Source organism: Hemiscyllium ocellatum, chromosome 16 (genome assembly GCF_020745735.1).
Source record: "Hemiscyllium ocellatum isolate sHemOce1 chromosome 16, sHemOce1.pat.X.cur, whole genome shotgun sequence".
Taxonomy (NCBI): domain Eukaryota; kingdom Metazoa; phylum Chordata; class Chondrichthyes; order Orectolobiformes; family Hemiscylliidae; genus Hemiscyllium; species Hemiscyllium ocellatum.
Window position 1 is genome coordinate 46587467 of NC_083416.1, and position 27889 is coordinate 46615355.

The 27889-nt window shown below is 40.0% G+C and overlaps 1 protein-coding gene across 3 annotated transcripts in view; it reads left to right on the top strand.

Annotated features, from left to right (window-relative positions):
• The first annotated feature begins 12006 nt into the window (after nt 1-12006).
• Nucleotides 12007-27889, top strand: part of LOC132823404 (ras-GEF domain-containing family member 1C-like) — an 84652-nt gene continuing 68769 nt past the window's right edge. For all 3 annotated transcript variants that reach the window (XM_060837207.1, XM_060837209.1, XM_060837210.1), the window contains exon 1: nt 12007-12482. The gene's annotated coding sequence lies outside the window, so the exon portion shown is untranslated. The remainder of the gene's footprint in view (nt 12483-27889) is intronic.

The following is a 27889-nucleotide window of genomic DNA, read 5'->3' on the forward strand; positions in this document are numbered from 1 at the left end:
AATGTGCCAGTCTGCAGAACCTCTTTTTCCTTTCCAGTCATCTTGGTATGATGAATGTATATCACTGCAGAACAGTGCACTCACTGGAGGTTACAGAAAGAAATTTACCCCACCAGGTACATTCCTTATTCATGGAATGTGGTTAGAACTGGCTGGGTCAGCATTTATTATCCTTCCCTTATATAATCAGGTAAATGAATAAATGCTTTCCTCCTTTTGCCTAATAAGATTGTGTCCATGAATTTTACTCCAGTAGGATATCATACTAATACATATTCATGGAATGTTAATGAATGCAAAAGAGATTCTGAGAATTTAATATCAAAAATTTAGTCTGATATTAGGAAACTGAATGTTGGGAGTCACCTGCTTAAATTCTTTCTCCTGCCTTTCGAAATGTTTCAGACTAACCAAGAAAATTCCATTCTATGCCTCTGGCCAATCTGTAGGAATCAAAGACAAGAAACAGAAATTAGGGTGAAGGAAGATTTTAACAACATTCAAGTATCCAAGACTAGTTTGAAAATTGAGTACCACCAGCAAACCAACAATGCAGAAGTTGATTTGTATAGGCCATGGATTGTGAATGCTGTACACAGTCATATTGCTTTTGTGTCTGTGTTATACCAGCGCTGTAAGAACTGATAACATCTTGCATGCAATGTCCTGAAACTGTTCAATACAGCCAAATCATTGAAAAGGTTTGTGAGACATCATTATTTGTTTGAGGCAGTTCAGGGTCAAGTGATTATCTACAATATTGGTAACAATAACTCCCTGCCCCTTGTTTCCAGAATGTATATGAAAGAAAAATACAATTGCTAAAAGACAATATCACAACCATCAGAAATGAGAGACCTTTTGAAGCACTGCAACTTGATAATCAGAATTTTATACTTTAAAACAATCTTCTCGAGTTCTCTGTCTGAAGACAGGTTCCTGGTGATTATTCACCAGACTATGGTTCTGTGACATTTCAGTATGGATTGCAATGGAGTTTGACCCTGACTTTGCTTCGGGTGGAGTGGACTTGAACCCTACGTAATCTATTGAACTCTATGCTCGCTATCGAGCAACTGGCCTCTTCGATCAAGCATTATCATCAGTCAATTCCAATCTTAAATCTAAAATTCACCTGCTGAAGCTGAGAGTTTGGCAATTTTTGAAAGGAAATCCTGTGCATCTGAGGTTAACTCAGGATTAAAAGTATTGGTTGCAGATTTGGACTCCATTGTCCGATCTGCACTGTTTCAGTTGATTTGTTATTAGTTTGAGAAACTTTGTTTGTAGATGTCAAATCAAAGTGGGTGGTAATAAATGCCAGTTAATCAGCTGCTCAGCAGCACAAGCTGATAAGTACTCCACCAAAATGTCTGATTTAAAGAGACAAACTATAAGTTGTTTTGGCTTCATTCTGTTTAAAGTCAGAAGTTACATGACACCAGGTTATAGTCCAACAAGTTTATTTAAAATCACAAGCTTTTGGAACGCTTATCCTTTGTAAGGTGAACTGACGGGAAGTGCACAGGCACAGGATATATAGGCAAAGAGATAATGGCAAGATCCGGACATCAATGGGGTACGGGTTCCAACACACACAGACTATCATCGGTGTATGGACACACACACACATACACAGACTCTTATTGGGATATGTACACACACACACACACACTCTCACTGGGGTACAGGCTCCCACACACACACCAGTGTCTGATCCTTATTTTTGATTTTTTTTGTAGTTATCTCTCTGCTTTAATTAATTGTTTCATAGACCATCCCTTCATTTGCTATTTAGCTGTTTTTTCACACTATTTGATAATTGTGATCACCTGCAAAGACTTGTTATTCAACCTGTTGATACTCCACTTACAGTATTTTTACTTAACTGTTGACACTCTTAATTCCCTGGAATTATCTTGCCATTATTGTTCCGCTTATATATTCTGTGCCTGTGCACTTCCCTCCACTTCAACTGACAAACGAGCAATGCTCCGAAGCGTGTGATTTCAAATAAATCTGCTAGACTATAACCTGATGTCATGTAGCTTCTGACTTTGTCCATTCCAGTCCAACACCAGCACCTCCACGTCTTAATTCCACTTAGGCAGAATTTGTAGAAGTGCTGTGCTGTATTTTTGGAGATCTTTTAGAGAGCTGATGCTCAAAATTAGGGAGAACATGGGATTTGATGGCCATGAGGCTGCATTTAAAGCATCTCTCTCTTCAAAATGATCACATGGCCCCAGATAGGAAAAGCTGTGCGGAGATATAGGAGGAAGCAGACTCTCCATTTAAGGGCCCACCTATCAAGAGTTCTTCTCCTACATTATGTTAAAGCAATGCCTAGACTTAAAAATAGGAGGTGGTGATAAAAACATACCATCATCTTAAATCGCTGACCTTTGTACAGCGTAGTGTCATACAGCACGGAAACAAACCCTTCAGTCCAACTCATCCATGCTGACCAAGTTTCCCAAACTAAACTGGTCCCATTAGCCTGCATTTGGCTCATATCCTTTTAAACCTTTCGATTTCATGCGCCTGTCCAAATGTCTTTTAAATGTTAAAATTGTACCTGCATCTATTACTTCCTCTAGCAGTTCACTTCACATACAAACCACCCATTGTGAGAGAAAGGTTCCCCCTCAGGTCTCTTAAATCCTTCTTCTCTCGCCTTAAAATGATGCCCCCTAGATTTGGACTGTCCCACTCTAGGGAAAAGACCTTTGCTATTCACCTTATCTATGCTCCTTACGATTTTACAAACCTCTGTCACGTCTCCCCTCAAACTTCTGTAGCTGATCCTTCCGCTAGTGAAAAACAGTTCTTCATTTATTCTGTCAATCACTCAATGTTTAACACTGACAGTCAATCTTAACCTGCTCTGTTCTAAGGTGAACACAGATATCTAATCAGTCGTACGTAAGCCTCAACCCTGGCATCATTATATTTCCACTGCATCTCTCCAAAGTTTCCATCCATTTTAAAATGTGATATTGACAATTTGGCACATTATTAAATGGGGGAAAATGACTAAATGCTAGCATTATAGCTATTTTACCAGTATTCTTGTTGGCTTTAAAACTTGTAATAAATGCATGAATGTCAAAAACTTTTAATGTTTAAAAGATCATTAATCACAGAATTCCTCTATTATATATACATATTATCTCATTATCTACAATCAAACTACACATTTTATTTATAAATACTTGTGTAATGCACTATATTCCAGTATATGCACTCCAGATAGTTACATTGGATTATTAGGTTCTCCCTACATACTTTACTAATGTGGAATTTCTTTACTACATACATTTAGCATTTGATGTTAAAGTCCAAAATAAGTGGTTCATACAGGATGATCAAGAACTGAGGGAAAAATTGTTTATATTGATCATCCCATTCAGAAATTTTCAAAAAGTGGGGCTGATTTTATTAATGTCATATTAATGGGAAGCATATTTTTGCACCAGACATGGATAAAGAATGAGTCTGCATCTACTGCAATGACTAAGCAAACTTCTATCCCAACAACATACTAAATAACAAGAGCAGTCTGTAAGTTTAAGCATTCTGGCAGGAGTTGAACCAGTTCTGTATTCATCTCACATCAGTGGGAAATGTCATTATTGAACACAGCACAAATGAATGCAGAGGAAAACATTGTAGGTTTGTAAGCATTTGAAAAGATAAAAAGAACTTGCATTCATATAACATTATCCATATCATCACATTGTTTCAATGTGCTTTGTGACAAATGAATTACTTCTGAAGTCATGGCATCAATTTCTTTAGAATGTGGTCCCATCTTTAGCAATTAGCTAAATGACCAGTTAACCTGCTTTTTAGGATTTAAGTTCACAGGCTGAAAAGCCATTGTTCACAGACTGCACTTAGTTTCTAGGCCAGAGTTGCACATTCCTTCAATTGAACTAGAATCTGGATTTGTACCAGTAGAACATCTGTGAAATATAAAATAGAAGAAGATGAAAGCTGCACAATGTTTGGCAAATTGAAATAGACTATTGGAGATCTTCCCATTTCTGACCTTATGACAGAGGAAAGATCATTAATGAAGCAGCAGATGATGACTGGGTCAAAGACACTATCCTGAAACATTGCTGGAGATATGCCTTTGGACTGAGATTACTAACCTGCACCAACTGGGCATAACTCCAACCAGTGGAGAATTTATTCACTGATTCCTATTAATTATAGGTTTGCTGAGGGTCTTTGATGCCATATCTCAGGTAAATGCTGGTAAATGTCAAGGGCAGTCATTTTCATCTCACCTCAGAAGTTAAGCTCTTTTGTCCATGTTTGACAAGACTATAATAAGATCAGGAGCTGAGTGGCCCTGGAAAAACCTAGACAGAGCATCAATGGACAGGTTCTTGCTAAGTGCAATTTGAGAGCATGTGAACAATTCCTTCCATCACTTTGCTGATGGTGAAGAGTAGATTGATTTGGTGACTATTGACCAGATTAGAATTCTCATACATTTTATGGATAGGACATCCCTAACTAAATTATCCACATTGCCAGGTAGATACTGTTGTTACAACTGTACTGGAACAGCTTGACTATGTCAGAGCTAGAGTACAAGTCTTCCATACAATTGCCTGAATATTCTCAGGACCCATGGTATTGGGAGCCTTCAGTTGTTTCTTGGTATCATGTTAAATGGATTGAATTGGCAGTTGTGTTAGTGGGGAATCTCAGGAAAAGATTATCCACTTGGCACTTCTGGCTGAAGATAGATATTAATGCTACATCCTTTTCTTTTGCACTGATGTGCTGGGTTCCTCCATCATTGAAGGAGTTTTGTGGACCTTCCATCTCTGTTAGTTGTTTATTTGTCCACCACCACTCACAATTGGATGTAACAGTACTGCAGAGCAAAGATTAGGTTTATTGGTTTTGGGGTTGCTTAGATTTAACTTCCACTACAACTTTTACTGTTTGGCATGAAAGTAATTCTGTTTTATAGCTTCAGTGAGATTACATCTCATTTTTAAGTATTCCATGTATTACTTCTGGAGTGTCTTCCTCCACTATTCATGAACCAGGGTTGTTCCCCAATTTTGAAACCAAGGTGGATGAGTGAGTACACTGGGCAGTGAGAGTACAGATTGTGGTTGAATACATTCTGCTGTTGCTGATAGCACCTCTTCGTGATGTCAAATTTTAGGTTGATGGAACAATTTGAAATCTCTTTCATTCCACATGATAGTAATGCCATACTATATGATGAAGAGTAACTTCAATTTGAAAACTACACTTCTCCACAAGTACTACTTGGTGGTTACTCTTTCAATACCATAATGAATAAAACATCTATGACAGGTACATTGGTTGATGCTGACATAAAATAGAATTTTTTCCACTCATTGGTTCTCTCACCACCCATCACAGACCCAGTCAGCAGCTATGTCCTTTAGGATGGATTCAGCTCAATTAGTAACGGTGATACTGAGCCATTCTTGATGATGGACATTGAAGTCCCTCACCAAGAGCACATTCTGTGTCTTTCACAGCCTCCATGCATCTTCCAGTTGGTGTTTAACATGGAAGGACACTGGTTCATCAGCCAAGGGGTGTTGATGGTAGGTGACAATCAGCAAGATGTGTCCTTATCTCTGTTTGACTTGATGCCACAAAACATGTTGAGATCTAGATTCATTGATGAACATTCCCAGAACAACTCCCTCCTGATCCTCCATCACTGTGTTGCCACCTTGACTGGGTCTGTCTTGCCAGTGGAAGATGACATGGCTGGTGATGGTGATGGTGATGTCTCAGATATTGTCTATAATGGATGATTCTGAGTGTGTGTCCACGTCAGGGGTTCTCGCTTGATTAGGCTGTGGAGCAGCTTTCATAATTTTGGCACAAAGCCCAGCTTTTAGTTAGATGGACTTTACAGGGATGGCAGGGCTGGTTTTGTTATTGTCGTTCCGGTACCCAATTCAGTGCTGGGTGGTCGATCTGGTTCCATTCTATCTTCAGCAGCGAAATACATCTGAGTAGATCACTTGGTCATTTCAGATAGCAGTTAAAAGTCAACCATATTTTTAAAATGTCTTTCATGGCATTTGGCTATTGTGAGTGATGTCAGCATTTATATCTGATCCCGAATACCCTTGAATTAAATGACTGGCTAGGCCATTTCAGAGGCAGTTAAGAATCAATTAATTTGCTGTGGGTTTTCTGTGATCCACACCTAATAAATATGGCACATTTCATTCCGTACAGGCATTAGAGACTGACATGGGTTTTCACAACAATTACAGATAGTTTGTTAATCACCACCATATGAGTTTTTAATTACGAATTTGTTAATTGAATTCAAATTCGAATGGTGGAATTTGAATTCATGTCCTCATGGCATCAGTATGAGCTTCTGGACATTTAGTCCAGCAATATTACCATTGCATCACCATCTCTGCTACCCAAGTTTGCTTTAATCAATTCATTTCTCATTGTTTTGAAATTTGATTTAGTCAAATTTACAATATAGTTTTGTGACTTTTATTCCAACTTGATATCAAAGCTGGTATAATGATCACTATTAGCAAGATTCTCTCTTGCCATCAGATTGTTAATTACTTACCATTTGTATGGCTGTGCTGCTGTTGGTTCAATAATCAATCAATTCAGCTGATGCATCAAAGTTAAATTGTGGGCGATCCCAATTAGGTCATGAGATCCAACATGCATGCCTGCAAACATATTGCACAACTTCAGATGCCTTTATTGCTTGTTTAAGTGAATAGTTCAAAATTGAAGATAGAAAGTGAAAAAGTGACACATTCAATTTTAGCAGCTCATCTGTCCTGTCTCTGGTGTGGTTAATACTGACCACAAAGATTATGTAGTCATTAAATACTCTAGGGGAATGTCAGAAAAGATAACAGATAAGTTATTTTGACTCACATTTTGTTAGCCATAGCTGCTCTCCACACCCCAAAATAACTTTGCTTCCTAACTATATATGTTCCTTTTAAAAGCCTTCCTCAATTCTGCATAAGTGGTGTACTCCATACATATTTCCAGCCAAAATCCAAGGTTTATTTGTGTTTTAATGTTTAACTCACTTGGTTCATGTTTTAAGACTGTGTTCTTGAGTTGTCAATTAAATTGAATGTTTTATGTTTCAAAGTATTCCCCAGACTCAATGTTTGGTTATCTGTCACTCATGTCGGCAGCTAAATGGTCCATTAAAAAAAGTGGAACCCCTAGGCTAGGATTGAACAGACATGAAAGTGCACAGCAGGTCTGCTTCAGCCCCAACATTATGGAGAAATGCCAACAAGCAACAAAGCACCAACTGTTCCGTAACCCCTTTCTTCAATAAATGAAAGACGAATTTCTGTAGAAATAGTTCAATGATTTTGTTTGGAAATATAGGAGGTGTATTCTTAACAGAATAATCTAGTTATCTATTCATGTTTTTATTACGTGTTTTGGAAATATGGGCAATAGAAATTAAGTTGGTTATATAGCAATAACATATAGCACAAGAGTGGAGTATTATGCCCATCATGTCTGTACTAGCCCTTTGCAATTAAGAACCCAAAATTAATTCCACTATCTTGCTGAGTCCTTCACCCTTTTTCCTATGGTTTTGTCATTTTTCCCTTTAAGCAACATCTCCATCACATCGATTTCATATTGTGCTAATGCATTCACCTCTTTGTACAGTTAGTAGTTGCTTTGCTGTTAAGTTTAATTAGTGTTTAAGCTGTAATTATTTTTGAGAAAAGGTAATTGAAAGAATTCAGATGATTTGTTTAAAAAAAGAAACAGTATACAGTCAAAATGTACTAATCTGATCTAGAGAGGTAGATTTTCAGTTCACTGCTGTATAAATGTGTCCAAACAAAATCTGAGATTTTCCTGTCAAGCCCTTTTTAAAACAAAGACTCATAGAGCTGTACAGCATGGAAACAGACCCTTCAGTCCAATTCGTCCATGCCAACCAGATATCCAAAATAAATCTAGTCCCATTTGCCAGCATTTGGCCCATATCCCCTAAATCCTTCCTATATATGTACACATCCAGATGCCTTTCAAATGTTGTAATTGCAGCAGCCTCCACCACATCTTCCGGCAGCTCATTCCATACATGCACTACATTCTGCATGAAAAAGTTACCCCTTAGGTCCCTTTTAAATCTTTCCCTTCTCAACTTAAACCTATGCCCTCTAGGTTTGGACTTCCCCATCCCGGGTAAATGGCCTTATACATTCACCCTATCCATGCACCTTATGATTTTATAAACCTCTATAAGGTCACCCCTCAACTTCTGATGCTCCAGGAAAAGTAGCCCCAGCCCATTCAGCCTCTCCCTACACTCAACCCTTCCAACCATAGCAACATCCTTGTAAATCTTTTCTGAACCCTTTCAAATTTCACAACATTCTTCTATAGCAGAGGGACCAGAATTGCACACAATATTCCAAAAGTGGCCTAACCAATGTCCTGCACAGAAATAGCATGACCTCCCAACTCCTATACTCAATGCACAGATCATAAAAGGCAAGCATGCCAAACATCACCTTCACTATCCTATCTACCTACAAAGCCACTTTCAGTGAACTGAGAACCTATACTCCGATGTCTCTTTGTTCAGCAACCCTCCCCAGGACCTTACCAATAAGTGGATAAATCCTGCCCTTATTTGCCTTTCCAAACTGCAGCACTTCACATTTAGATTAGATTCCCACAGAGTGGAAACAAGCCCTTTGGCCCAGCAAGTCCATACCAACCCTCAGAAGAGTAACCCACCCAGACCCAACTCCCTCTGACTAATGCACCTAACACTATGGACAATTTAGCATGACCAATCCACCTGACCTGCACATCTTTGGATTGTGGGGGGAAACTAGAGCACCCAGAGGAAACCCACGCAGACATGGGGAGAATATGCGAACTCCACACAGACAGTCGCCTGAGGCTGGAATTGAACCCGGGTCCCTGGCACTGTGAAGCAGCAGTGCTAATCACTGAACCACCGTGCCACCCCATTTATTTATCTAAATTAAACTCCATCTGCCAGTTCTTGGTCCATTGGCCCATCTTATCCTGTTGTATTCTGGGATAACCTTCTTCGCTGTCAACTACACCTCCAATTTTGGTGTCATCTGCAAACTTACTAAACCAATACCTCCAATGTTTGCATCTAAATCATTTATATAAATTATGAAAAATAGTGGACCCAGCACCGATCCTTGTGGCACACCACTGGTCACAGGCCTCCAGTCCAGGTCTCCACTACTACATTCTGTCTTCTACCTTCAAGCCAGTTTTGTATCCAAATGGTTAGTTCTCCCTGTATTTATGTGATCTAAACCTTGCTAACCAGTCTACCATGAGGAACCTTGTTGAACACCTTACTGAAGTCAAACAGGTCAGTAAATTTGAATAATAAACACAAGCTAGGTTGTGATTGCAATAGGATTCATGGGTTCAGAGCATAACTGTATAAGAATCATATCATTAAACAAACCAAAGGGAGTCGCCAATAATAAGTGAGTTCACATGTGACAAATAAAAAAGCAACATGATAATTCCATTTTCCACTCAGTAGAAATGAATGAAACTGAAAATACAAAGTGGCATTATATTGATATTGTAATTAAATACTCCTTTGAAAGATTAATTATGACATTACTGTGCTAAAATCTGCACATAAATAACAACAGTTAATGTTATTCATTAAATATTAACATCTTTAATATATTGATTCTTAAGACATGAAATATGTCACGTAAGTAATTTGACAAATAACACTGATAACATGACTACAGGACTAAGCATGACATTTTTTCAAGCTAATAACATGCTCTTAATGCTCGGATATTTAATATAAGGCATTGACAATATGAGGTAAGTGTAAAACATTTAGATTTATTCTTATACACGCCAGTGAGCTTTTGCAGCATTGTATTACATTTCAGGTCAAGGATTATGGTTGATTTTGCAATGCCAAATACAAAATAATCTTGTAATGTTTTAGAACCAATTTTGAGAAAAGCTATTATTTCATTTGTCACTTGGAAATAGAATTACGATAACTATCGAGAGGGAGGAGCTGGAAAAACACAGCAGGTCAGGCAACATCCGAGGAGCAGGAGAGTCGACGTTTCGGGCAAAAGCCCTTCATCAGGAATTTCTGATGCTGCCTGACCTGCTGTGCTTTTCCAGCACCACACTCTCGACTCTATCTCCAGTATCTGCAGTCCTCACTTTCGCCTATTGCAATAACTATGGCTAGTAAGCATCTGAAGGTGTTGGCAGATCTAAGCATTTTGTAGCTGGAAATAGAAAGCCGATGACTGAGCATATTGTGCAGTAATTACAGTTATTAAATCTTTCTTGTAAAATACCTGAAGTGGCTAGTTGGGAAGAGAATTGCTAACTTCATCCTATTAATGTTGATAATTGTTATTGGTAGCTTCATGCTAGATTTACAAGTTAAAGTTTTTACATGTCTTTCTTCTAAGAACATCATCTTTGCCCAAATCTTATGTTTCCAACAGCACATAATCAAAATAAAGCTTCAAGAATAATTAAAGATAATTGTCCTTGCACTGAATTTTGCGAGTGCGAAATGTGAGCACTGTTCCAAAGCCGACTCGAGGGCATTCAAAATCTCAAAGGAAGATGCCTGCAATTTGTAAACTCTTATTTATAGCAGTTTCAATATTTGCATTGTTTCTGGGGAGCGGCGAAAGAAGTTTAAGTTTCGTTCGGGATTCTTTTCTGATGTAGCCGTTCGTTCCACCAGTGCTGCCTGCTGTGCTGTTTCGAGCACTTTCTGGTCAGCTTCAGTTTTCCAACATCTGCCATCCTATTTTTTTAAAATCCCTTTGTTACTGTTATCTCTACTTAAAACTCCTGCCAATCAGATTTAAAACACAATTTAAAACCAAATGTATCCTTGGTCTTTAAGAAAATGCCAGCAGCCCACAAGTTGACCTAATGACTATTGGTCGTTCATCACTGGGGTCAGCACGTGGAAGTTACTATTTTCAGATTTCATTTTTGTAAGTGGCTTGAGACTAAAGTCGGCACTGATTGTGTGTCTTGAATTTCCTCTCTTATTAACATAAATTGATCAGAAGAAAAATCGTCTTCTCTGCAATATGAGAAATGTGTTTTTGTTTACTTGAAATTTCTACTGCAGTTAATATTGTGTCAATATAATTTGCAAAATACAAATCAATATTTGGTTAGTGTTATGATTGTGGTCATAATTATAAAGCTAGCTTCTTGTTTTTACACACACCTACAAAGGTACTGATCAGCTGAAGTAACCGTTTAAAGGCTTTAGAGCTTCAGTGAATGACTCATCCGCCTGTTTCTCTCACTGAGATCTGAGCATGTGCAGATGTCTGCCGGGAAAGGAAATGGCAGTGTTAAACTTTAATCAAACAGGCACATGAGATTTACTTACAGATCTTTATGTAGGTCATTTGCTCTGAGTGAACACTCCGATATATTCTTGTCTAGTTTGAATGAAATTCCCAATTGCTTTATAAGGAAATAGTATAATTTAATACATTGGATTTCACGAAATTATCAGGATAATTCTCAGCAATTCACACATTTTCACTTCGCGAGAGCAGTTTGCTGTATGTCTGGCATACAAAGGTGTTAAAGCAACTGAAATATTGATTTATTCATAACAACTGCTTTTAGCCCAGAAAATCAGATACCATCTTGTGGACAGCTCCTGATTTCATCTGTTCTATGGGAGTCTGGCCCAGCCATTGAACGCAGTGCTTTGGTATAATCTGTTTTCGCCTGCCTTTCACTCTGCGATTGTGCGGAGATGTGTGTGTGCGAGACAGCCATTGTGAAGCAACCTTTGCCCCGAAGGCATGAGCTAATTTGAATGCATGCTTCAGTAGGACAGCAGACAGTGAGGGAAGTCTGTGTGGATTGCCAGCTGATGGTGTGGGGAATAATTGCACCTGCCTTCGAAAAGACAGTCAGCAGTTCCCAGCTAATGGACTATTCAGCGGCGCGATCTCTTTGTCAGCTACCGAAAGGTCGGTGTAGTCCTTTCAGCACCCACACGTGAATATTTCTGCTTTAAGGCTGTGTGCATAGGCGAGAAGACCAGCCCCGAGCTTCACCCTCCCTTCCTGGTATCCTGTTTCAGAGGTCTGCCTCGTCGCTCATGCAACTCAGCTGTCTCCTGGAGGTGTGTTTGTTCACTCCTTCTTCCGCAAATTTGAGCTGCTTCTCCTTCCATTGTATTAAGTAAGCCATTTTAGGCATTGCTGGGAGATTGGGAGAATGAGAAAGTGCTCAATGTAGAACGGCAAGTTGAAGAATGTGAACCCAAAGACTGTCAGAAAACAGGATCGTCAGCGTTAAACAGCCGGAGTCCTTAATAAACAAAACTGGACTTGGAACTGGATCATTCTGTTCAGGAAGCCTCATCAGAGGATTTGTTAATCCAGGTACAGCTAAAGTCGACTTTACTACCTGACTTTCGTCATTGCCATAACTACGATAAGAGTTTACAGGGAGCATTGAGCAAATAGATAAGCAGCAGTTTTAATGGTTAATGTTGTAATTACTCTCCATTGGGAGACTGTGTGTGAAATGTAAGTTGTTACGGGAAGAAATTTTGACAGAGCTCCAACAAGCACTGGAGCTGTAGGGATGCCATTGTAGGGAGTCGGAATGTTGATGGACTGGGTTGCTGCAGGCTGCCATTCCATCCAGGCTGTGACCTCATCCGAATTTGGTTCTTTGAATTTTCTTGTTGAATTTTTGCGCCCTCTTCCTTGTCTTGTACGGACACGGTTAGAGTTTGGCTGTTTGTTCCGCCGTTTGCTGTGATTTGCTGTTATTTCTTTGGCACAAATCAGAACAATTACATTTCTGATCCAAAGTTTTAAGTGTGAAGGTATTAGCCTGTATATTGTGCGTGCTGCACACCCCACATGTATGACCTCCCGCAAAACATTCAGTTAGAACTTTGGTTTCTATTCGGTTTAGTTTACCGTGTTGAAAGAAAGTACAGGGTTAGGCCAATAGTGTACATTCATAGCAACAACTATCACGAATCTTCTCTTAAATTCATGAATGTGACATTTTTGACATATGTTCATCATGTTGAACTGGTTTAATAGAATAACGGAACCAAAATAAGACTTCCCCATTTTGATTCATTCAGATCAGCGTATTATTTGCAACCGTGAGCAAAAAAGCGAGGAGGAATCTGTTCAGCTGCGGGACATTGAATACTTTTTCACTGAATGCACACATGCCTTTTAAAACGAAAATCAACTCTTAATAAAATGTCGAAATATGCGTACCATTGAAATCCTTGAGGGAAAAATGTGCACAGGGATAATAAAGATGAAAGCTACCATAAAGAAAAGCAGTCAGTGGTCACTATGGAGATCTAGGTCAAAGGCTGCTGGAATTTGCCGCTGAATTTACTCAAACACCAGCCTCTAAGATGTAGACACTCCAAATTTTGAGTATTTCAAGATGAGAGGTGTTCTATCGATTTTATTGGTCAACCATAGTCAACACTCAGCTGAATTTGAACGATGTTGCATTGTCATTGCTTAATAATATTCACTGGGATTTGCAGAATAATCTCAGCACAATTTTCTTCTGACTTTTTATTCCAAATCTGTGGGCAACCTTTTGCCATTATTGCCATTAATGAAATTGTATTAGTTCCATCTAATAATCTGGCCTATTAATGTAATATTTCGGTATATGAATAGGAAAGGTTTGGAGGGCTGTGGGCCAGGTGCTGGCAGTTGGGACTAGACTGGATTGGGATAGCTGGTCGGCATGGAAGAGTTGGACCGAAGGGTCTGTTTCCGTGCTGCACATCTCTATGACTGTGACTCTATTACACAATAATATTATATAAATCGGGTATTTGCATGGTTCAGTTAAATATTATTTTATTAGTTACAACAGACTTTTAATATTTATTTTAGAAAGCAATTATGTGAATGACCATTTCAGCAATATTGTGGAAAAAATAATTCACATAGTATAATTAGTTTTATACCTAAAGTATATAATGAAGAGTAGTTAAATTGGATGAGTTATAATTTTCAAAAGGCTGACTAGACTCAAGTCATTTTCTGATATAAACATACAAGAGCAATGATTTGCCAATTTCATGAAGATTTGGAATTTAATTAAGAATAGTGGAGGTTGATGATGATCTCAACTCTTTGACTTTTCTCCGTCAGTCTAAAGAAATGCTTTTATCTATATTTTGTCACTGTGTAAGACATCCCTTTTCTGAATATTGTGCTGGAGCAATATATGTTTTTGGTTATGATTAGCTGTAGGAGTAAAATATCTAAATGAAACCTGTACGATCTAACTAAATTCTGATAGACAAGTGTAGAATTGGTAATGATTCCTCTAGTTTTCCAACTCTCTTACATTTCTTGAATTTTCCTTTATAAAATAAGGAAATGTGTCAATAGAACTCAGTTTTGTGAGACTTACCATAATGAGAGAAATAAAAAATATTGGAACCATATATCAATGTTTTTTCTTATTGGCCAGCCTTACAAGTATTAACCATTTAGTAAAGAAATGAGAAGATTAATGTTTAATGTGTGAAATTTACAATGTTAATGTTATATAAATCTTACACACAAACACCCCTTGCTGATATTGGTTTGATTGTCCAGTTTCATAGCTGAGCTAAAGCATTCAAAATGAGAAGAGTACCTATGGTGACAGGTGGCAGTTGGCTTCTATAAACTGAAGCATGAGATGTTTGCAGTTCGGACTCTGCATAAAGGGTTTTGTGATGCCTCTGCAATAGCTGAAGCCATGTCTGATGATTTGGAGCCTGCCAGTGCCTGCATGCTCTCAGTTATCATCTTCAATCTTTGACGAGCCTAACGAGTGAGTAAAGATATGCAGTTGTCTTGACAGGATACTGCTTCATAAAAATCTGGAATGGATAAAATATTAAAAGAAAGAAAAATGAAAAATAATCCACGATGAAAATCCAATGAATATGCTAGGTAATTCACTATAATTTAGTCAAACAAAGAAATAATTGCATGTTCTCCACAAATATGCCCAAAGGGAAAAAAGATAGAGCACATGAACAATTCACCATTTTATTGTACAATTTAGTTAAACTCAAAATTATTTTACAAGTTTATCACATATTTCCATAATACTTTTAAAATAATTAGCAAATTCTATAAAAAATTGCTTTAAAAATCTTCTTGATGAAAATCATGATGTGGAGGTGCCAGTGTTGGACTGGGATGAACAAAGTTAAAAATCACAACATCAGATGAAAATGTGATATATTTCTAATTCACAATAAATTTTGAAAGTATTCAATTTGCAGTTTGTTTACTTAAAGATTTCCTGAGGGCTTTGTCTCAGAATTCTAATTTTGAGAAGGAATACGTTGAATAGTTCAGATTATTTTGAGTTCCAATTTCATTGTTTTTCTCAAGCAGCTCTTTCTGCTTTTTGATTGCAACTCAGCATTAATTATAGTCATAGTATAGTTTCTATCTTGAATTATGTCACCTTCCCCAATGGGTGAGAATTCAGATTGGTCAGCTATCTACATAGGGGGAGAAAGAACATTGTGCAATTATTCAAATAAATATTTTACATATGCATAGCTTTTAATATATATATGTCAATACTGGAAATTTACATTCTTTTCAGAGAGAAAGGCATCTTCAGTAATATCAGTTTAGGTCAGAATTTAATTTTGGTCCTTTTGGTAAGAAGTTGGCCATTCAGTCCTATGAGGAAGTTGAAAGCAAAATAATGACTGGAATTCCCTGAATTTGTCTTTAGTATTTTAGTTGAAAGTGTGCTTCAAACATAACTTCTCTTATGGCAGTGCCAGCAAGTCACTCTGAGGACTTTGTCCTACTGCATGTGTCCTTGGGCTAGTCAGAGATGTCTGTCCTCATGCACTACAATCAGATTTACAATTGCAGTCAAGCTACCCTTGTGGTATGTGGTCTACTACAATGCTGCCAGGGCACTCAGCAGCCAACAAGGAAGTAACATTTAATGCAATGAATCATGGATAAGTGATTTTGTAATAAAACTGGTTGTCTAAAATTGGTTCCATGAGTATTTGGATTACAAATTAAGAATCTTAATCATTGTTCGCTGATTCGACCGTTAATAAAAGTGTGACTGACATTCTAATAATTGAAATCTATTTTAGTACACAACTCCACCAATTTCCATTCATTTATATATATTTTCACCATAGATTTGAAGCTATTGCAAATTTATTAGACAAGTTGACAGATCAGCATATTGAAAAACTACAATGTTAATCTGTTTGATCAACAAGGAATCCTATTCAAAAGGAAAGAATATCAGCACTGTACAGAACACTGGGCTCAATCTTACATTTAATTGGCTGTCTGTTTTATGTTGATTTTTCTTTTGCCCATGAATGAAGGACTTATCATTTGAGGAACAGTTGAAGATTCTGGGTCTGTACGCGCTGGAGTTTTGAAGAATGATGGAAGATCTGATTGAAACCGACAGAATGTTCAGAGGACTGGATAGAATGGACATGGCGAAGACATTTCCACCACTAGGAGAGACTAGGACCTAAGGACATAGCCTCGGAGTGAAGGGGCAATCCTTCAGAACTGAGATGAGAAGGAATTTCTTCAGCCAGAGGGTGCTGAATCTGGGGAATTCATTGCACAGAGAGCTTTAAGGGCCAAGTCATTAAGTGTTTTTACGACAGAGATAGATAGGTTCTTGTTTAGTAAGGAGATCAAGGATTACAGGGAGAAGGCAGTAGAATGGGGTTGAGAAACATATCAACATCGAGAGTGTGGTGCTGGAAAAAAGCACAGCAGGTCAGGCAGCATCCGAGGAACAGGAGAATTGACATTTTGGGCAAGAGCCCTCATTCCTGATGAAGGGCTCTTGCCCAAAATGTTGACTCTCCTGCTCCTCAGATGCTGCCTGACCTGCTGAGCTTTTCCAACACCACACACTCGACTCTGATCTCCAGCATCTGCAGTCCTCACTTTCTCCTGAGAAACAAATTAGCCAAGAACAAATGGCGGAGCAGACTCGATGGGCTGTATGGCTTAATTCTGCTCCAGTGATCTTTAAGATTACTGCCACAGACCTCGTGAATTTTCGTGCCATGATTTACTAAACTCACCTCATTAACTTTCATATACTCCTATGGCACCTGCCAAATCTGATTCCAGCCCAATCTTAGGGCACATTGTTCCTGCAACAACTCGCTGCTGAGCAGATAGCCAAGAATTTAACAGTATTCCTTGTGCCAGTGCTGTCTGTAAAAGCCTGAATTGTTACCGGGTACGCCCTGTCAGTTCTGCCCTATATAGTCTCTGAATTTTGTCCTGGACAGTTCAAGAAGGGGAAATTGGCATCCTGCTTTGCAGAATTGAAAAGTGTGGTGCTGGAAAAACACAGCAGGCCAGGCAGCATCGGAGGAACAGACAGTCGACATTTTGGGCATAAGCCCTTCTTCAGGAATGAGGCTGGTGTGCCAAGCAGGCTGAGATAAAAGGTAGGGGGAAGGGAATTTGGGGGAGGGGTGCTGGGAATACAATAGGTGGAAGGAGGTGAGGGTGAGGGTGATAGGCCGGGGGACGGAAAGCGGAGAGGTTGGGAAGGAGCTTAACCTATTGCAAATCCTCTTGCAAGGATGCCTACCTTGAAGAAGCTCTCCTCCTCCCTCTATAAGGATCTTCTTCCCAACCTCTCTGCCCCCATCCCCTCTCCGGCCCATCACCCTCACCCTTACCTCCTTCCACCTATCGTATTCCCAGCACCCCTCCCCCAAATTCCCTCCCCCCTACCTTTTATCTCAGCCCGCTTGGCACACCAGCCTCATTCCTGAAGAAGGGCTTATGCCTGAAACATCGATTGTCCTGCTCCTCTGATGCTGCCTGGTCTGCTGTGTTTTTCCAGCACCACACTTTTCAACTCTGGTTTCCAGCATCTGCAGTCCTCACTTTATCCTGCTTTGCAGGCAAGGACTAGAAGATCCTCCAGGAAGGGGTGGTACTCTGCATGGCTGCGCACAAATGCAGCCACTCCAATGTTCCATGCATGGTGATCATCGTCAAAACACTGATCATGGCATTGACTTCAGATTCCAAAGGTCTGTGATGCAGGTGTGCCTCAGAAGCCCCCACAGCCAGAAAAATAATCAAGAGGGAAGGCTGGTGCAGCGGCAGGATTTCCTCTTGTCCCAGGGCCAACAGTGAAAGCCACAATACCAGGCAATACCAACTCACTCCGAGTTTGCCACCTGGGTTAAAACAATCTCTCAAATGGCTCAAAGAATGCTCAGCACTGCATGAAGGTCAATGACCTTCTTCACTCTGTCAGGGTATGTATCCCCACCTGATACATCGCACTCACTCTGTCTCTGCTACTGCACCCAATTTCCAGCAAGTGGCATGCTGTACCATTCTCCCTATTGCCTGCAACATTGTCCATCACTTGCTGTCACCCACCCAGCCTCCAGCAATGCTACCCCTGCACTGCCCACTCACTCACTTGGGACACATCCCCACCTGGACCACAATTCTAGTTGTGGCACCCAGTTTCATCTCTCTTAAATCCTGCACCATTCTCATTCCAGGAAGAAAGAAGCCCCCAGTTGGGCAGAAAGACTGAAGACGGTTAGTAGGCTGCCTGATATTTGTCTCCTTGCCCACTATGACGAGAGCATCCTGACTCTAACTGTCCCAATCGGCTAAATGACCATTTCTAAGCCCCTAAACTAATATCGGAGCCTGCACTTGAATTATTGTGCCAAGAGTCTTTGATCCGTGTCTTGACCGAGGATTACTGACAATCATATCAAGCTTCCTTCTTTTGTGTTGGCAATAACCAGTAAGGCAAGTTAGAAGTAATGAGCCTCATACCTCTGGCAGAGAAAGTTTACTCTTTGGAACCTGAAGAAAGGTCATTAGACTCCAAACATTAACAATGTTTTCTCTACACAGATGCTGCTAAACTTGTTTCTCCAGAAATTTCTGTTTTTGTTTCAGATTTTCAACATCCATAGTTCTTTGTTTTATTTTAAAATTTTTAGGGGATTTGACGGTGTAGATATGGAAACGTTGTTTTCCCTCGCGGGAGAGTCAAGTACAAGAGGGCCTAATCTCGGAATAAGGGGTGACACATTTAAGACAGGTGGGCAGCAATTTCTCCTCACAGAGGATAGCAAATCCATGGAATTCTTTACTGCAGAGGACTGCCAAGTCTGTGCTGTTAAGTATATCCACAGCTAATATAAACACATTTTTAATCAGTAGGTGAATCAAAGGTCTTTGGGAAAAGGCAGGAAAGTGCAGTTGAGGATATTCTGATCAACTACAATCTCTTTGAATGGTGGAGCAGATTCAATGGCCTGAAAGTTCTTCTGGTTTATTGCTGCAAATGGTATACTTGCTTATCTTTATTAGGGACAGGGAGATTGTGCTGCAACTGTATGAAAAGTTGGTTAGGCCATAGCTAGAGTACTGTGTGCAGTTCAGGAATTCACATTATAGGAAGGCTGTGATTACACCAGAGTGGGAACAGAGGAGATTTACCAAGAAGTTGTTTGAACTGGGAAGTTTCAGTTATGAAGAGAGATTGGATAAACTGGAGTTGGTTTCCTTGAAGCAGAGGAGACTGAGGGGAACATGATTGAGATCTGTAAAATTGTAAGAGGCGTAGACGCGGTATGAAGGAAGAAACTTTCCCCTGGGTGGTGGGATCAATGTCTGGGGGATATAGATTTCAGGGGACAGTACAGGAGGTCAAGAGAGGGTACAAGGGAAAATAGTTTCTCTCAGAGAGTGTTTGGAATCTGGAACTCTCAGGTAGAGGCAAAAAGACCCCACATACCCACATAACATTTAAGCAGAATTATTTAGATGTACACTTGCAATGCAAGAGGCAAGTGTTGGAAAATGGGATTAGAATAGTTAAGCTGTTTTTTGACTGGCACAGACCTAAAGGGCTGAAAGGTCTTTTGTTGTGCTATAGGCCTTTATGAAAGTCATTTGGTGCAATTGGCATGATGAATTCACTATGTACCTGCTCTAATTTCCAGGTTCAGTCTTCTTGATGTCCAGCTGGTTTTGCACAATAGGTAAGGTAGGAAGTTAAATACTAATAAGACAAGTCGTGCCAGTAACATGGCATTTAGCACACAATAATCTCCATTAGTTGGTAACTCATTGCTGACTTGTGGGAAACTCACCACGCTGCTTGTCAAAAGCATAAAAGATGGAGCGACCTGCTTTTGATGTAGAGACTGATTTCTCCAACTTATCTGATTCTGCTACAAATCTCACAATGGTAACATTGCTCAGATCCCACCCATTATCTCCACCCACACTCCCCTCAAGTATATTTCATGCACTGAGAGCAAAGGACAAATGCAGTAAGGATTGGTGCAACTTTACTGAAATAAACAGGGACTGAATAATCAAATATTGGAAAAAAGGCAAAGTACTTCAGATGTGAGAATCTGAAATAAAATGTTTTGACATACTCAGCAGACAAGCTATGTGGAGATAAAATGAAAGTTAACTTTTCAGGTTGATGACTATCAGGCTTGAATGAAATGCTGAGTATTTTTCTGTTTTTCGAACAAACATCAGACAAGGAAAAATGTGAAAAGGTATCACTCACTCCATTCACTCATTCATGTGCAACCATTAAGTAGGGGAGGAAGTTGAGAGAGACGCAAGAGATCAGATCTCCTCTAATGCCCTATGATATTGGTTTGGATTACTGATTACTGACTTGGTACAATACTATATTTTAATCATAACAAGGAAGCAAACTACCCAGCGAAGAAGCTGCTTACGGTTAATTAATCCCCTTGTGGAGTTCTTTGAACAAAGGAGCAATATTTATTCTTGTTTGTTTTCATTAAACTTCATGATTGAACGATTCCTGAGAATGATTTTTAAATTAGAAAAAAAGATTTGCATTCTAATCATTAATTCAACAGTCAGAGAAAAAAAATCAGATTCCTTTCTCAAACATAATTTATACAGTTTTTCACATTTGATGAAATATTGGATATTCAACTTCTGTCTAACAAAGTTACTGCATTACATCAACACATTTTGTATTAACTTTTATCAATACACCAGCAATTATTATTATTACAAATATACCCAAAGTGATCTTTTACTCTTCGTAGGCAGTCCCAAAGGATCAAGGATGTCTTGTTTCCATTCTGATTTTATTGGGATTGATTACCAACCATTTCAATGTGCTATCTGCAGACTTTGTCACATATGAGACAGGCGCTGTTTGAAGGGATGGAGTGATGGACTAAAACTATACTTCGACTCTCGATGAAGTTCCTCCACCACTGGAAGGAGAACGTTTCGGAGTATTCCTGAAACGATCTTCCCTTGGAAGACAGCAGAGTGACTTCACTAAAGGTATAGCAATCAGGCTGGTCTCCTTGTTTGCTTGTCAGAATCACAGCGCTCCCAAGACTCCTCGACATGCGTTGTTCTTTTCAGCTGAAGAACAGGAGGTTATTCAGCTGTGCCAAGAGCATAACTCTGCTGTGTTTCATAAGCTTTACTGTTTTTCAGTTGTCAAATGGCCTCATCCACTTTGCTGTAGATCAAGGGAATGTCAAGACTGAACCAGACTGGATTTTGAGAAATGGAGTTAAGAATGTTTGAGTCATAGACAGAGTCTTGATTGAGGAGATTTTCAAAATGTTTTCTCTAGCAACTGCTGATTGTATCCCTGTACATGATGAGCTCCCTTCCATGCTTGTCTCTTGGTGGGGTGAGTCCTTGACGGATTGGACCATGATAATTTTTGACCGTGCTGAAGAAACCATATATGTCATTGGTATCCTCAAGTTGTTGGATCTTCTATCCTCTTTCTACACACTTTCTACTCTTTGTTCTTTGACATGCATTTTATATAGTACCACAACCTTCGACTACTTGTGATACTGCTGCTTTTCTCTTCTCCTGTGGTGGCATTTCCAGTCAATGAAAACTTAGTAACAGCTCTTGGATAGGTACTGTATTTCTTGGTCACTTTCATCAAACCAGTCATAATGTTTCCTTGTTGCGAGAAATATTTGTAGATTTTTGTTTTGGTAAACTTTAGGCTCATCGTGGCTCCTGGTGGCAGGAGCCTGACAGGTAGACAGGTGCTGACTGATTGGGAAGGGAAGACCTGGTTGGAATTTTGAGGCCTTCGAAATTAATTTTCCTGTGGTATTACTTCTGTTGCCTCTCATTTTGGGACCAGACTGACGGAGATGGTACATTTTAAAATAAATATTTCAGAACTTGGCTTAAACTTACAAAAAATCCATAGTTGTAAGCATTTTTAAAATTCATTCAAGTGATTTGGGATTCATTGGCTGGGCCAACATTTTTTGCCCTCCCTAACTGCCCAAAGGATACTTAAGAGTCAATCACATTGTTGTGGGTCTGGAGTCATAGAGATGTACAGCATGGATACAGATCCTTCGGTCCAACCCATCCATGCCAACCAGATATCCCAACCGGATCTAATCCCACCTGCCAGCACCTGGCCCATATCCCTCCAAACTCTTCCTATTCATATACCCATGCAAATGACTCTTAAATGTTGCAAATGTACCAGCCTCCACTGCTTCCTCTGGCAGCTCATTCCATACACGTACCACCCTCTGTGAAAAAGCTGCCCCTTAGGTCTCTTTTATATCTTTCCCCTCTCACCCTAAACCTATGCCCTCTAGTTCTGAACTCCCCACCCCAGGGAAAAGACTTTGTCTATTTACCCTATCCATGCCCCTCATGATTTTGTAAACCTCTGTAAGGTCACCCCTCAGCCTCTGATGCTCCAGGGAAAACAGCCCCAGTCTGTTCAGCCTCTCCCTATAGCTCAAATCCTCCAATCCTGGCAACATCCTTGTAAATCTTTTTGGAACCCTCTCAAGTTTCACAACATCTTTCCGATAGGAAGGAGACCAGAATTGTACGCAACATTCCAACAGTGGAATAACCAATGTCTTGTACAGCCGCAACATGACCTCCCAGCTCCTGTACTTAATACTATGACCAATAAAAGAAAGCTTCCAAACGCCTTCATCACTATCCTATCTACTTGTGACTCCACTTTCAAGGAGCTATGAACCTGCACTCCAATGTCTCTTTGTTCAACAACACTCCCTAGGACCTTACCATTAAGTGTACAAGTCCTGCTAAGATTTGCTTTCCCAAAATGCAGCACCTCACATTTATCTGAATTAAACTCATCTGCCAATTCTCAGCCCATTGGCCCATCTGGTCAAGATCCTGTTGTAATCTGAGGTAACACTCTTTGCTGTCCACTACACCTCCAATTTTGGTGTAATCTGCAAACTTATTAATTTACCTCTTCTGCTCACATCCAAATCATTTATGTAAATAACAAAAAATAGAGGACCCAGCACCAATCCTTGTGGCACTCCACTGGTCACAGGTCTGGATTAGTGGTGCTGGAAAAGCACAGCAGTTCAGGCAGCATCCGGGGAGCAGGAAAATCGATGTTTCGGGCAAAAGCCCTCCATCAGGAATACAGATAGACTGCCTGAAGGGTGGAGAGATAAATGAGAGGAGGATGCGGATGGGGAGAAAGTAGCATAAAGTACAATAAGTGAGTGAGGTTGGGGGTGAAGGTGATAGGTCAGGGGAGAGGGTGGGGGAAGTTGCAAAGAGTACAATGGGTGGATGGGGATGGGTGAAGGTAATAGGTCAGAGAGGAAGGTGGAGTGGATAAGTGGAAAAGAAGATAGACCGATAGGACAGGTCATGGGGACTGTGCTGAGCTGGAAGTTTAGAACAGGGGTGAAGTAGGGGAAGGGGAAATGAGGAAACTGGTGAAATCCACATTGATGCCCTAGGATTGAAGTGTTCCGAGGTGGAAGATGAGGCGTTCTTCCTCCATCTGACTCTGCCTGTAGTCCTGATGAAGGGCTTTTGCCCGAAACGTCGATTTTCCTGCTTCCCGATTGCTGTCTGAACTGTTGTGTTTTTCTAGCACTACTAATCCAGAATCTGGTTTCCAGCATCTGCAGTCATTGTTTTTACCTGGTCACAGGCTTCCAGTCTGAAAAACAACCGTCCACCTCCACCCTTTGACTTCTACCTTTTTGAGCCAGTTCTGTATCCAATAGGCTAGTTCTCCCTGTATTCCACGAGATCTAACCTTGCTAACCAGTCTCCCATGGGGAACCTTGTCGAATGCCTTACTGAAGTCCATGTAGATCACATCTACCACTCTGTCCTCATCAATCCTCTTTGTCACTTCCTCAAAAAACTCAATCAAGTTTGTGAGACATGATTTCCCACACACAAAGCCATGTTGACTATCCCTAATCAGTCCTTGCCTTTCCAAATGCATGTACATCCTGTCCCTCAGGATTCCCTCCAACAACTTGCGCACCACTGACGTCAGGCTCACTGGTCTATAGTTCCCTGGCTTGTCCTTACCACCCTTCTTAAACAGTGGCACCATGTTTGCCAACCTCCAGTCTTCCAGCAACTCACCTGTGACTATCGATGATACAAATATCTCAACATGAGGGCCAGCAATCATTTCTTTAGCTTCCCATAGAGTTCTCGGGTACACCTGATCAAATCCTGGGGATTTATCCACCTTTACCCATTTCAAGACATCCAGCACTTCCTCCTCTGTAATTTGGACATTTTGCAAGATGTCACCATCTATTTACCTACAGTCTATATCTTCCATATCCTTTTCCACAGTAAATACTGATGCAAAATATTCATTTAGTATCTCCCCCATTTTCTGCGGCTCCACACAAAGGCCGCCTTGCTGATCTTTGAGGGGCCCTATTCTCTGCCTAGTTACCCTTTAGACCTTAATGTATTTGTAAAAACCCTTTGGATTCTCCTTAATTCTATTTGTCAAAGCTATCTCATGTCCCCTTTTTGCCATCCTGATTTCCTTCTTAAGTATACTCCTACTTCCTTCATACTCTTCTAAGTATTCACTCGATCTATCCTGCGATCAACCTGCGAACATTTGCCCCCAATCAGCTTTCGAAAGTTCTTGCCTAATTCCATCAAAATTGGCCTTTCTCCAATTTAGAACTTCAACTTTTAGATCTGGTCTATCCTTTTCCATCACTGTTTTAAATCTAATAGAATTATGGTCGCTGGCCCCAAAATGCTCCCCTCCTGACACCTCAGTCACCTGCCCTGCCTTATTTCCCAAGATCGGTCAAGTTTTGCACCTTCCCTAGTAGGTACATCCACATACTGAATCAGAAAATTGTCTTGTACACACTTAAGAAATTCCTCTCCATCTGAACCCTGAACACTATGGCCGTCCCAGTCTATGTTTGAAAGTTTAAAATCCCCTACCATAACCACCCTATTATTCTTACAGATAGCTGAGATCTCCTTACAAGTTTGTTTCTCAATTTCGCTCTAACTATTAGGGGGTCTATAATACATCCCAATAAGGTGATCATCCCTTTCTTATTTCTCAGTTCCACCCAAATAACTTCCCTGTATGTATTTCTGGGAATATCCTCCCTCAGCACAGCTGTAATGCTATCCTGATCAAAAATGCCAGTCACCCTCCTCTCTTGCCTCCCTTTCTGTCCTTCCTGTAGCATTTGTATCCTGTAACATTGAGCCGACAGTCCTGGCCATTCCTGAGCCATGTTTCTGTAATTGCTATGATATCCCAGTCCCAAGTTCTTAACCATGCCCTGAGTTCATCTGCCTTCCCTATTAGGCCCCTTGCATTGAAATAAATGCAGTTTAATTTATTAGTCCTACCTTGTCCCTGTCTGCCCTGACTGTTTGACTCGCTTCTGTTCTCAACTGTACCAGTCTTAGATTGATATCTTTCCTCACTATCTCCCTGGGTCCCCCCCCCGCCACCTTACTAGTTTAAATCCTCCCGAGCAGCTCTAGCAAATTTCCTTGCCAGTATGTTAGTCCCCTTCCAATTTAGGTGCAATCCGTTCTTCTTATACAGGTTGCTTCTACCCCAAAAGAGATTCCAATGATCCAAAAATGTGAATCCTTCCCCCATACGCCCTCTCCTCAGCTGTGCATTCATCTGCTCCATTCTCATATTCCTGCCATCACTAGCTCATAGCACCGGGAGTAATCCAGATATTACTGCTTTCGAGGGCCTCCTTTTTAAATTTCTGCCTAACTCTCTGTAATCTCCCTTCAGAATTTCAACCTTTTCCTTTCCTATGTCGTTGGGTATAGGCCAAACCAGGTAAGGATGGCAGTTTGGTGAAAGTGGGTACAGCATTCGAGGAGCAGGAAAATCAATGTTGTAGGCAAGAGCCCTCATTCCTGATGAAGGGCTCTTGCCCGAAATGTTGATTCTCCTGCTCCTTAGATGCTGCCTGACCTGCTGTGCTTTTCCAGCACCACTCTAAGGATGGCAGTTACCTTTCCTAAAGCATATGAGTGAACAAGATGGGTTTTTCCAACAATCAGCAATGATTTCATGGTCATTATTAGACACTTAGTTTCAGATTTTTATTGAATTCAAATTCTACCATCTGCTATGGGAGAATTTGAATCCAGATTCCCAGAACATTAACTGAGTCTCTGGATTAATAATCAGTAGCACATTCAAGGCTTCAGCCTTCAACAAAAATTCATAACACTTCTAGACATTGACATTGGCTGCAACATGACCCAGCAACAATAAAAGAACAGTGATATATTTCCAAGACAGGATGAGATGTGACTTGGCAGTGATCTTGGAGGTGCTCTTGTCCTTCTAGGTAATTGTAATTGGAAATTTGGAAGGTACTTTTGCAGAAACCTTGGTAATCCTTGGAGTAAATGAACATGTTTCTGCCACTGTGCACTGATGATGGAGGGAGTGAATATTGAAGGAGATTGGATGGGGTGGGGGGGCAATCAAATGATATGCTTTGTCCTGGATGGTGTTGAGCTTCTTGAGTTTTATTGGAGATGTACTCATCCAGGCAATTGGAAAATATTCCATCACATTCGTGGCTTATGCCTTGTAGATGGTGGACATACTTTGGAGAATGAAGAAGTAAGTTATTCATTGAAGAATGCCAGGTTTCTGACTTCCCCTTGTAGCCACAGTATTTATATGGCTGATGCTGATCAAGTTTTTGATTCCCATCATTTTAACCATCATAGGTTCGACAACAATAAAGAGAAATTATTGCCACATTATGGATATTTGGGGTATAGTATGTCCAAGAGCAACAATACCCTGATGTGGATGTGATATGTTAACTATCAAGACAAGTTTATGTAGCAATGCATTGTGCCTCTATTCTGCAAGTTGACAGTTGTTCCTTTTAAATTACAGAAAACCAAGAGAAAAATGGATTGATATCACCAACACAAATAATCACTGTGCTTGAAAACAAAAATGTTAGAAGGCACTTCCTGTAGTGGCACAATACTTTATCAAATGATTTAGTTAAGCTTCCATTCTTATTTAAATAAGAGCAGGTAGATATGTGAATGAAGACACTGTGTAGTGCAGTTTTCAAAAGAAACAACTATTTTCTTTGTGCTAAATAAATCATTTTGGAGCACATTATCAAATCACTAATGCAAGGCACTATTGTCATAAAGTAAGAAGCAAGGTGAGATCTTCCCAGAGGCTATTCTAGGATTTGAACCCAGAACATTACCTGGGTATCTGGATTAATAGTCAATGGCATATTCAAGGTTTCTTTTCAAAGCTCATCAGATCACACTAATGATAGACATTATACGCAAATTCAAGATTAGAGCGGTGCTGGAAAAGCAGTTTCCTGATGAAGGCCTTTTGCCCAAAACGTCAAACTTTCTGCTCCTCAGATGCT